This window comes from Coregonus clupeaformis, chromosome 35 (genome assembly GCF_020615455.1).
Source record: "Coregonus clupeaformis isolate EN_2021a chromosome 35, ASM2061545v1, whole genome shotgun sequence".
Lineage (NCBI taxonomy): Eukaryota > Metazoa > Chordata > Actinopteri > Salmoniformes > Salmonidae > Coregonus > Coregonus clupeaformis.
Genome location: NC_059226.1, coordinates 35238129 through 35251450, shown reverse-complemented (window position 1 = coordinate 35251450; position 13322 = coordinate 35238129). Strand labels below are relative to the sequence as shown.

General features: G+C 42.7%; 1 protein-coding gene across 1 annotated transcript in view; it reads left to right on the top strand.

The window, feature by feature from the left end:
• LOC121551628 (serine/threonine-protein kinase LMTK2) overlaps positions 1–13322 on the top strand; it is a 63507-nt gene that overhangs the window by 26423 nt on the left and 23762 nt on the right. The gene's annotated exons all lie outside the window — the stretch shown is intronic.

The window sequence follows — 13322 nt, the reverse complement described above, 5'->3', positions numbered from 1 at the left end:
GTTTACCCCCCATCAGCCCACTGAGCCCGGTCCTAGTCCCACATCTTGCTGTGTTTGTGCATTTTCTCTCCACACCGGCAATATGTTGGTCCTAATAGTGCTTTTTTGTCAACTCGTGCTGTGTGTGTGTGTGTGTGTGCGCATGCGCGTGTCAGAGAGAAAGTTCAGTGTTGGTAGAATATAACATTACCCTGTTGATTAGTTCCTGCCTGTCTTTAAGGATTAGCTGGGAGTTTGAGGTATTTATTTGGATGTGTTTCCATCCCCCCTCTTGCGGTTAGTGTTTCGGCTGAGTCTGTTTCTGGATGATAGGCTGGAAGTCAGGCATGTGGATGGTATGTTCTGATTCAGTTCGGCCAGAGCTCATTTTTCAGTGCATCTGAAATGCTCTTACCCGCAGTGGCATCAACCCGCGGTTTAGTGTGTGTACTTGTGTGTAAGAGGGGCATGGGAGGGTGCGTGCGTGTGTCATGTGCATGCTTGTGTGTGTGTTTGATATAGTGTACTTGTGTGTGTGTCTTGAATGTGTTTACTGTTGGGTTTCATGTTTGTTTGCATAGATGGTGTTTTACTGTGTGTATGTGTGGGTCAGACTGTGTGTGTGTGTGTCAGACTGTGTGTGTTTGTCAGAGTGTGTGTGTATGTGTGTGTTTGTCAGTGTGTGTGTGTCAGACTGTGTGTGCACTGTGTAGGCTACATCTTGTGTGTTTGTATGTCTTTGTGTGTTCACAAGTGGGAGCCCTCAAGTGACCCAAACCCAGATCTAGCCTCTATAAATCAGACCCTAACCCAGATCTAGCCTCTATAAATCAGCGCCAAACCCAGATCTAGCCTCTCTAAATCAGACCCTAACCCAGATCTAGCCTCTCTAAATCAGACCCAAACCCAGATCTAGCCTCTATATATCAGACCCTAACCCAGATCTAGCCTCTCTAAATCAGAGCCAAACCCAGATCTAGCCTTTATATATCAGACCCTAACCCAGATCTAGCCTCTCTAAATCAGACCCAAACCCATATCTAGCCTCTATAAATCAGAGCCAAACCCAGATCTAGCCTTTATATATCAGACCCTAACCCAGATCTAGCCTCTCTAAATCAGAGCCAAACCCAGATCTAGCCTTTATATATCAGACCCTAACCCAGATCTAGCCTCTCTAAATCAGACCCTAACCCAGATCTAGCCTCTCTCTAAATCAGACCCAAACCCAGATCTAGCCTCTATAAATCAGAGCCAAACCCAGATCTAGCCTTTATATATCAGACCCTAACCCAGATCTAGCCTCTCTATATCAGACCCTAACCCAGATCTAGCCTCTCTAAATAAGACCCAAACCCAGATCTAGCCTCTATAAATCAGAGCCAAACCCAGATCTAGTCTGATAACCCAGATCTAGCCTCTCTAAATCAGACCCAAACCCAGATATAGCCTCTATAAATCTGACTAACCCAGATCTAGCCTCTCTAAATCAGACCCAAACCCAGATCTAGCCTCTATAAATCAGAGCCAAACCCAGATCTAGTCTGATAACCCAGATCTAGCCTCTCTAAATCAGACCCAAACCCAGATATAGCCTCTATAAATCTGACTAACCCAGATCTAGCCTCTCTAAATCAGACCCAAACCCAGATATAGCCTCTATATCTGACTAACCCAGATCTAGCCTCTATAAATCAGAGCCAAACCCAGATCTAGCCTTTATATATTAGACCCTAACCCAGATCTAGCCTCTCTATATCAGACCCTAACCCAGATCTAGCCTCTCTAAATCAGACCCAAACCCAGATCCAGCCTCTATAAATCAGAGCCAAACCCAGATCTAGCCTTTATATATCAGACCCTAACCCAGATCTAGCCTCTCTAAATCAGACCCAAACCCAGATATAGCCTCTCTAAATCTGACTAACCCAGATCTAGCCTCTATAAATCAGAGCCAAACCCAGATCTAGCCTTTATATATCAGACCCTAACCCAGATCTAGCCTCTCTAAATCAGACCCAAACCCAGATCTAGCCTCTCTAAATCAGACCCAAACCCAGATCCAGCCTCTATAAATCAGAGCCAAACCCAGATCTAGCCTTTATATATCAGACCCTAACCCAGATCTAGCCTCTCTAAATCAGACCCAAACCCAGATATAGCCTCTCTAAATCTGACTAACCCAGATCTAGCCTCTATAAATCAGAGCCAAACCCAGATCTAGCCTCTATAAATCAGAGCCAAACCCAGATCTAGCCTTTATATATCAGACCCTAACCCAGATCTAGCCTCTCTAAATCAGACCCTAACCCAGATCTAGCCTCTCTAAATCAGACCCAAATCCAGATATAGCCTCTATAAATCTGACTAACCCAGATCTAGCCTCTATAAATCAGAGCCAAACCCAGATCTAGCCTCTATAAATCAGAGCCAAACCCAGATCTAGCCATTATATAACAGGTTGAGAGCTTCAAGTTCCTTGGTGTCCACATCACCAACGAACTATCAAGGTCCAAACACACCAAGACAGTCGTGAAGAGGGCACGACAAAGCCTATTCCCCCTCAGGAGACTGAAAAGATTTGGCATGGGTCCTCAGATCCTCAAAAAATTCTACAGCTGCACCATCGAGAGCATCCTGACTGGTTGCATCACCGCCTGGTATGGCAACTGCTTGGCCTCCGACCGCAAGGCACTACAGAGGGTAGTGCGTACGGCCCAGTACATCACTGGGGCCAAGCTTCCTGCCATCCAGGACCTCTATACCAGGCGGTGTCAGAGGAAGGCCCTCAAAATTGTCAAAGACTCCAGCCACCCTAGTCATAGACTGTTCTCCCTGCTACCGCACGGCAAGCGGTACCGGAGTGCCAAGTCTAGGTCCAAAAGACTTCTCAACAGCTTCTACCCCCAAGCCATAAGACTCCTGAACAGCTAATCATGGCTACCCGGACTATTTGCACTGCCCCCCACCCCATCCTTTTTACGCTGCTGCTACTCTGTTAATTATTTATGCATAGTCACTTTAACTCTACCCACATGTACATATTACTTCAACTATCTCAACTAGCCGGTGCCCCGTACATTGACTCTGCACCGGTACCCCCCTGTATATATAGCCTCCCTACTGTTATTTTATTTTACTTCTGCTCTTTTTTTTCTCAACACTTTTTTTGTTGTTGTTTTATTTTTACTTTTTTTGTTAAAAATAAATGCACTGTTGGTTAAGGGCTGTAAGTAAGCATTTCACTGTAATGTTTGCACCTGTTGTATTCGGCGCATGTGACCAATACAATTTGATTTGATTTGATTATATATCAGACCCTAACCCAGATCTAGCCTCTCTAAATCAGACCCTAACCCAGATCTAGCCTCTCTAAATCAGACCCAAACCCAGATATAGCCTCTAAATCTGACTAACCCAGATCTAGCCTCTCTAAATCAGACCCTAACCCAGATATAGCCTCTATAAATCAGACCCAAACCCAGATATAGCCTCTAAATCTGACTAACCCAGATCTAGCCTCTCTAAATCAGACCCAAACCCAGATATAGCCTCTAAATCTGACTAACCCAGATCTAGCCTCTCTAAATCAGACCCTAACCCAGATATAGCCTCTAAATCTGACTAACCCAGATCTAGCCTCTCTAAATCAGACCCTAACCCAGATATAGCCTCTAAATCTGACTAACCCAGATCTAGCCTCTCTAAATCAGACCCTAACCCAGATCTAGCCTCTATAAATCTGACCCTAACCCAGATCTAGCCTCTATAAATCTGACCCTAACCCAGATCTAGCCTCTATAAATCTGACCCTAACCCAGATCTAGCCTCTATAAAGGGAGGAGGGATGCCCCCCCCCCCCCACATACCTCTGACAGAGCTCTCTCTCTGTCTCCAATTCAATTCAATTTGCTTTATTGGCATGACGTAACAATGTACATATTGCCAAAGCTTACTTTGGATATTTACAATATTAACATAATTCTGATAATAATAATCAATATTGTCAACGGGACAACAGTAACAACAATAACCAAGGGTCAAAATAACCATTGAACAATAACAGTGGGGAGAACAAGTATTTGATACACTGCCAATTTTGCAGGTTTTCCTACTTACAAATGCAAATTAATTACTTAAATCATACAATGTGATTTTCTGGATTTTTGTTTTAGATTCCGTCTCTCACAGTTGAAGTGTACCTATGATAAATATTACAGACCTCTACATGCTTTGTAAGTAGGAAAACCTGCAAAATCGGCAGTGTATCAAATACTTGTTCTCCCCACTGTATGTGCAGGTTGGTTGGTCTGTCAGACACTGTCCCTTATCTTATGGCAGGCAGCAATGTAGTGTGCTGCCAACCTACAGCTCTCTGCATCCTCCCCCAACAGGATGGGTAACCTATTCTTATCAGAGAGGTCTTTTGAAACCTTGAAAAACGGTTTCAAATTTGGGAAACTCTCTAATTGTTTTATATTTTTGACATTTTATCAGGAAATGCAGCTCTGTCTCAGGTTCTGCTGTGGTGTAGTGGTTGCACAGCCTTTCCTCTACAGGGAGCCATGTTTTCCTGTGTCTACCCTTCTCAATGGCAAGGCTATGCTCACTGAGCCTGTACTTTGTCAAGGTTTTTCTAAGGTTTTGATCAGTAACCATGGTCAAATAGTTAGCCACTGTGTACTGTCGATTTAGGGCCAGATAGCACTGCATTTTACTTTGGGATTGTGCTTGTGTTTCCCAATAAGCAATGTAGTTTTGTTTTGACTGTGTTGTAATTTGGTTTATTCTGATTGATTGGATGTTCTGGTCCTGAGGCTTCAGTGTGTTAGTAGAACAGGTTTGTGAACTCAGCCCCAGGACCAGCTGGATGAGGGGACTCTTTTCTTTGCTCAGCTCTTGGCATTGCAGGGCTTGGTAATTATTTGAGAGGGGGTCACTGTATTTCAGATGTTTCCAAAACTTAATTGCTATTTTTTGAATTTGTATTATTAGTGGATATTGGCCTAATTCTGCCCTGCATGCATTGTTTGTAGTTTTCCTCTGGACATGTAGGAGAATCTTACAGAACTCTGCATGCAGGGTTTCAATGGGGTGTTTGTCCCATTTGGTGAAATCTTGTTTTGCAAGTGGACCCCACACCTCGCTGCCATAAAGTGCAATTGGTTCATTGACACATTCAATTAGTTTTAGCCAAATTTTAATAGGTATTTCAATTTGAATTTGTTTTTTTAATGGCGTAGAATGCCCTGCGCGCTTTCTCTCTCAGTTCATTCACTGCATCATTAAGGTGTCCAGTTGAGCTTATTTTTAAACCTAAGTAATTGTGGTGTGTGCTGTACTCTAGATATTTATTTATATATACTTTTTATATATATTCTCGGTCTCTCTGTGTGTCTGCCTGTCTGCATGGTTCTCTGGTACTGTGCCTTGTGACCAACTGGCCGCTACTATAGCAGATGCCTCTAACTGGTTGTAGAGGACGGAGATGGGGTTGGGCTAATGACTTAATGTTATTGTGGTTGTTAAACAACTTCAGGCTGGAGAGGAGGGTGTGAGTGGACGTTGTAACGGAGTGGGTCATCTTGGCCGGAGGTGTTAACTTGATGAGGTAGCTCAGCTCGGATGTCTCTGCAACAGTTGTTGCATCTGGTCTATGGAGGTGCTTTGAGGAACCCTACAGACATTTTATTTTGTGTCATTCACCCTCTGGAACGGTATGGGTGGGGTGTTTTGCACCTTTTTTATGGTCAAATTATTTTATGTGACATTGTATTTGTATGGAAAAGTAAAGTATATATATTTTTTTTAACTCAAAAAGCTTAGCGTCAAAATTATGTACACCCCTGTTTTCAATACATTTCAATACCTCACCAGTCTAGCATAACGGCACTGAGCCTTTTTCAAAAATGTTTTATGAGTTGGAGAAGACATTGGCAGGGATCTTAGACCATTCCTCCCTACATAATTCTTCCATATCCTTGATATCCTTTCTCGAACCACAGGTTTTAAATGGGTTTAAAGTCCAGAGACTGAGATGGCCATTACAAAATGTTGATTTTGTAGCCAATTAACCATTTCTTTGTGGATTTTAATGTGTGCTTGGGGTTATTGTGTTGCTGGATCCATTTGCGGCCAAGTTTCAGCCTCCTGACAGAGGCAACCAGATTTTGGGCTAAAATATCCTGCTACTGGTCAAATTCATGATGCCGTTGACCTTAACAAGGGCCCCAGTGGAAGCAAAATAGCCCCATAACATCAAAGATCCACCACTATATTTTACAGTAGGTATGGGGTTATTTTTTCTCATACATTCTGGTACATGGCCAAAGAGCTCTATTGTCAAGTCATCTGTCCATAGCACCAGTTCCAATCCAAGTGCCGATGCCGTTTAGCAAACTCCAGGCGTTTACATTTGTTGGATGACATGAAAATAGAGCTCTTTGGCCACACACACTAGTGGTGGGTTTGACGTCGAAATGAGAATGTATGAGCAGAAAAGAACCCCATACCTACTGTCAGTGTTTCCTCTGGGAAGTTGTAGCAGTGGGGGAAAAGGTTGCAGAGGGGGTCTATATTTTTATATAGAAGGACTGAGAAGCTCAGTTCTGGTGACTTTTTAAAAGGACATTCTATTCCAAAATGAATGAAAATTTTTTTTATGCTCACACCATCTAATATATAATTTCCGTCTCCAGAAATGAGCCCAATAACATACTGGTAAAATTATTTTAACATATTGGACCTATGCATGGTCCATATTTTTTAGGTATGCTATTAGCAATAAGCATCATCACATGTAGCCCAACTGAAAGCAGCATAGTGGCTATAAATAAATAGGCTGAAGCTTGGGGTTGCTTATCTGCATTTACCCTTTTGAGCTAATCATTAGCTAGATCCCAAATGTGCACTTTTAATTAGTTAGTAACATATTGATGAATTTGAAAAAAACATGCATAAGCACAGTGAATATTATGTAGGCCTGCCTGCCTACCTGTTAGGGTAACTTGGGATCATACGCCACATGGGGTAAAACGCCCCTTGCCTGCACTTCTCACAGAAACCACTTCATATCACCATTTCCCCCCCAACGCTATCCCTGGTTGCCACTACTCTTACTCAACAAAAAATGTAATCTGTCTCATCACAATTTAAGTCACTCCAAAAATATATATATTGTGGTAGGAAGTGTTTTACCCCAAGTTACCCGACAATTGACCCATGTTACATTCTGCCCCACACTCCCCGATGCACTCACAATGAATTGTGGAGCACTAATGTGCTCAACCATGCCGCTGCTAACAACTCTGGGTTTAAAATGGTGCAGTTCACGCATATTTTGGACATGAGAAAGAAATAAAGTATGAATGGAAAGCTGGGATCCCCCTCTTTTTAACAAATGCTATTAACTGCTGTTTCCCCCCCGATTGCATTATGAATTGTTATGCATTGACTGCTTGTCCCTTCCTATGGCACTCGCAACTTGAATGCACCTTGAGAGGAATATTTATCTTGCATAGAACACACAAAAACAAGCCGACTAGGTAAATAGATAAAATATTCTACTATGGGGTTGTCTGGTTTTTCTAGTCATTACTCATTTTGTTTGCAGAGAAAAAGTAAATGTGGACTGTTATAGCATCTTCAAAGTGCGCCTCGGCAGAAAGATGCTACAGTGGGGAAAAAAAGTATTTAGTCAGCCACCAATTGTGCAAGTTCTCCCACTTAAAAAGATGAGAGAGGCCTGTAATTTTCATCATAGGTACACGTCAACTATGACAGACAAATTGAGAAATGTTTTTCCTGAAAATCACATTGTAGGATTTTTAATGAATTTATTTGCAAATTATGGTGGAAAATAAGTATTTGGTCACCTACAAACAAGCAAGATTTCTGGCTCTCACAGACCTGTAACTTATTCTTTAAGAGGCTCCTCTGTCCTCCACTCGTTACCTGTATTAATGGCACCTGTTTGAACTTGTTATCAGTATAAAAGACACCTGTCCACAACCTCAAACAGTCACACTCCAAACTCCACTATGGCCAAGACCAAAGAGCTGTCAAAGGACACCAGAAACAAAATTCTAGACCTGCACCAGGCTGGGAAGATTAAATCTGCAATAGGTAAGCAGCTTGGTTTGAAGAAATCAACTGTGGGAGCAATTATTAGGAAATGGAAGACATACAAGACCACTGATAATCTCCCTCGATCTGGGGCTCCATGCAAGATCTCACCCCGTGGGGTCAAAATGATCACAAGAACGGTGAGCAAAAATCCCAGAACCACATGAGGGGACCTAGTGAATGACCTGCAGAGAGCTGGGACCAAAGTAACAAAGCCTACCATCAGTAACACACTACGCCGCCAGGGACTCAAATCCTGCAGTGCCAGACATGTCCCCCTGCTTAAGCCAGTACATGTCCAGGCCCATCTGAAGTTTGCTAGAGTGCATTTGGATGATCCAGAAGAGGATTGGGAGAATGTCATATGGTCAGATGAAACCAAAATAGAACTTTTTGGTAAAAACTGAACTCGTCGGGTTTGGAGGACAAAGAATGCTGAGTTGCATCCAAAGAACACCATACCTACTGTGAAGCATGGGGGTGGAAACATCATGCTTTGGGGCTGTTTTTCTGCAAAGGGACCAGGACGACTGATCCGTGTAAAGGAAAGAATGAATGGGGCCATGTATCGTGGAGATTTTGAGTGAAAACCTCCTTCCATCAGCAAGGGCATTGAAGATGAAACGTGGCTGGGTCTTTCAGCATGACAATGATCCCAAACACACCGCCCGGGCAACGAAGGAGTGGCTTCGTAAGAAGCATTTCAAGGTCCTGGAGTGGCCTAGCCAGTCTCCAGATCTCAACCCCATAGAAAATCTTTGGAGGGAGTTGAAAGTCCGTGTTGCCCAGCGACAGCCCCAAAACATCACTGCTCTAGAGGAGATCTGCATGGAGGAATGGGCCAAAATACCAGCAACAGTGTGTGAAAACCTTGTGAAGACTTACAGAAAACGTTTGACCTGTGTCATTGCCAACAAAGGGTATATAACAAAGTATTGAGAAACTTTTGTTATTGACCAAATACTTATTTTCCACCATAATTTGCAAATCAATTCATTAAAAATCCTACAATGTGATTTTCTGGATTTTTTTTCTCATTTTGTCTGTCATAGTTGACGTGTACCTATGATGAAAATTACAGGCCTCTCTCATCTTTTTAAGTGGGAGAACTTGCACAATTGGTGGCTGACTAAATACTTTTTTCCCCCACTGTATATCTTTTGGTCGTAGCGGCAATGATTTTGCTGTGGCGCTGTGCCAAAGCTAAATAATTGCAGCGGAAACACTGCCTACTATCAATTATGATGGTGGATCTTAATGTTATGGGGCAATTTTGCTTCCACTGGTCCTGGGGGCCCTTGTTAAGGTCAATGCTCAATGGCATCATGAACTTTACCCAGTACCAGGATATTTTTGCCAAAAACCTGGTTGCCTCTGCCAGGAGGCTGAAACTTGGCCGCGAGTGGTCTTCCAGCAAGACAATAATCCCAAGTACAGCCTTCGGAGGAATTGTCTAAGATCACTACCAATGTGTTGTCCAACTCATAAAACATTTTAGAAAAAGGCTCAGTGCCGTTATCCTCGCAAGGTGAGGTATTGAAAACAGGGGTTTCAATAAATTTGATCCCTACCTTTTTGAGAAAAAAATTACTTTTTATTAGTTTAAAATAATTTCCCAATTTTTTGGAGCATACAATAGAGTTTATAGAATTGATTTTATACAGTCATTTTTGCTCATCTTGATCAAGGGTGTCAATCATTTCAGACCTCACTGTATCTCATGCAATGGATGCTTTAAACAAGCACTTAACTTCCTCATTCAATTCTAAATGACTGACAAGCTCTCACAATTCTGTGAAAGACATTTGCACGGAAGGTATTCATTAATTTACAATACGATATCATAGTAAAACCCATAGGGACTTTTATTAGCCCTCATCAATCGGCACGGTTAATGCCCAACACCTCTGTACATGTAACAGTAAACTGCCCTGGATCAGCCGTAACCCTGACTGACTCCTGACTCATTGCATTTCGGACACCCAAATATCACTACGTCGTGGTGCGCAACTGGAGCAGGGTCCCACAGATTGCCAGTTGCTGTGTGAGTGAGTGAGTCTCTCCTGCAGGGGCCTCCCTTAGGGTCTTCAGTATAGTCCAGCCACCTGCCCTAGCTGGACTGGGGGTTTAGGAGCAGTGGTTGTAAGACTCGGGGCCTCTAGTGGACATTGAACAGACCAAAGGGCCTGTCACGCCAAATAATGTCCCCCGGCCAAATAGTGTCCCCCTCTGCGTCACAATGGGATTCGATCAACTATTAGCGTCCGTTGCAATACAACGGTGTGATGACCTAATGATTAGAATTTTGGAGATCATTACAGCCTAAATTACGTTATTTTCATCATCGCTATGCAAACAAGGCTGATTTCCACCACAATTTCGCTGTTTAAACTAGTTTTGTTTAGCTAATAAAATGAAAACATTACTTCAAAGTACTTTTGAGGACCTTGTTAACGTTACAACATTAAATCCAGACATTAAATGTCTTAAACGTTACTACGTTTGGGAGGTCCTGCCTGTCACTTGTTCTCAACAGGCAGCCAGTCTCGGAAGGGGGACTTGAAGAGGGAGACTGCAAAGTCCAGGCACTGCTGCTCTCATTGTTCTGAGTGTTTGCAGTGCTTGTGTTTTTTAGTTAATCTGTGTATCTCACATGAATCCCAGTATGATAGAGCAATAAACATTTCTTAGCAGATAATGACAACATGATAATAACAGTAGCTATAGATGATGTAATGAAAAGTTGGAGGGGGGTTGGTAATGGAGGACATCAGGTGGATCCACGTCTGGGTGTTGGGCAGAACCCCTAGGTCCTGGAGAACAGGAGAAGAGTTAAAGGGAACAGGGTAGGAGACAGAGACGTAAACAAGCAAACACACAGGTTACACTTTACTGTGAGAAAATTTGATTGATTAGGGCAGTGTTATAAATGGGAGATATGTATTTTTCAATACTTTTGGAAGGTATAGCCTACCTCAAGCTGGTCCCCCTCCAACTCAGAGCACAGAGAATCAGACCGATCCAAACTCACTGGTTCTGGTGGATGGGATACCCTCTGGGGGGCTCGGACAGTCGATGGTCCTAAAGTCATTTGGAGAGGTAAATTGAATAGGTAAATTTTTATAAACTCAGCATAACTACCATTTCTTGCTTTCTCAAATGTCAACCAAAGCTTAACATACTTTGCCTATTGGGGTTCACAGAAGTGTAGGGCGTCAGTGCTTTCAGTGGTCGACCGTCCAACTGCTCCAACTGGAGAATATTGTTGGCTTCCACCGAGGTAACCCTAGGAAGACAAAGAGAAAAATATCAGTGTTAGGCAATCTAAAACTAGCTTCAGGTTATTTTGTGTGCAAATGGTTATTATCTGAGATTTCTTTATATTCACCTTAACAGATGGTTCCCCAGCTCCGGTAGCTCTCCTTCTGTTTCTCCTGCGCCTTGTCCATGTTCAGTCTAGGGCTGCACCATATATCGTTTCAGCATCGACATTGCGATGTATGCATCCGCAATAATCACATCGCAGAACGTGCGATTTAGTAAGGTAAACATATATCAGTCAACAATATCTATTTTTTAATGTTAAACTAGCATTATATCTGTCTGATATAATGTAATTTACTCCGATTTATGGGTTATTGGATACACAGTTTATTATTATTATTATTTTAAACACGGAGTTCGTTGCTGCACGTGGTTGACATGCAGGCTCTGCTTGCGCGTGACGAAATGATGAGCGAGGAACAGGCAAAAAATACCGAAATTTAGAATTTGGTTGCAAAAAGAAATGCATCGTCAATTATATGGAAATATTTTGGCTACAGACAGGATGATGTTGACCAAAAACAGGTACAGTGAGGGGAAAAAAGTATTTGATCCCCTGCTGATTTTGTACGTTTGCCCACTGACGAAGACATTTTAATGGTAGGTTTATTTGAACAGTGAGAGACAGAATAACAACAACAACATCCAGAAAAACGCATGTCAAAAATTGTATCAATTGATTTGCATTTTAATGAGGGATATAAGTATTTGACCCCTCTGCAAAACATGACTTAGTACTTGGTGGCAAAACCCTTGTTGGCAATCACAGAGGTCAGACGTTTCTTGTAGTTGGCCACCAGGTTTGCACACATCTCAGGAGGGATTTTGTCCCAATCCTCTTTGCAGATCTTCTCCAAGTCATTAAGGTTTCGAGGCTGACGTTTGGCAACTCGAACCTTCAGCTCCCTCCACAGATTTTATATGGGATTAAGGTCTGGAGACTGGCTAGGCCACTCCAGGACCTTAATGTGCTTCTTCTTGAGCCACTCCTTTGTTGCCTTGGCCGTGTGTTTTGGGTCATTGTCATGCTGGAATACCCATCCACAACCCATTTTCAATGCCTTGGCTGAGGGAAGGAGGTTCTCACCCAAGATTTGATGGTACATGGTCCCGTCCATCGTCCCTTTGATGCGGTGAAGTTGTCCTGTCCCCTTAGCAGAAAAACACCCCCAAAGCATAATGTTTCCACCTCCATGTTTGACGGTGGCGATGGTGTTCTTGGGGTCATAGGCAGCATTCCTCCTCCTCCAAACACGGCGAGTTGAGTTGATGCCAAAGAGCTCGATTTTGGTCTCATCTGGTTCGACAACTTCCACCACATCAGACTACAGTATTTGCAATAATTGTATATACAATTGCATTGTTTACCTCCGTCAACAGCTGTGGCTCCCGTCCGTACTCAGTGGAGGCCTGGATGCTGCTGTTGTGTGCATAGAGAATTACCTTCAGGATGTTCTCCCACCCTTCCTGGTACTCATCAAGGGACTTGCCCATGGCAGTCTTGAGGGTCTGGTTGGTCCTTTCACCAAACCTAGAGGAGGGGTAGGAAAGCGATATCTATTGACAATGTAAGATATTGAAATATGTCTGATTTATGTACCATGGAAAAACAAAAACAATTTGTAAAAAATAAAACTAACCATTGGTGACAGAATATAACCTATAACAACCGTACCTTGTTCCAGCGTTCATGACCTCGGTCACTCAAGATGACCTCAGAAGAACCGTGGGTGTTGAAGATGTCCATCATCACCTTGGAGTTGGCCTCGCCAGTCTCGTCCTTGATGGGTATCATACAAAACGAAAATCTATTTTTTGTTCCAAGCACCCATTTTAATGGGTTACAGAAGGGAATTTAGAGTTAAGCACGTACTCTTCCTTTACTGAACTTAATG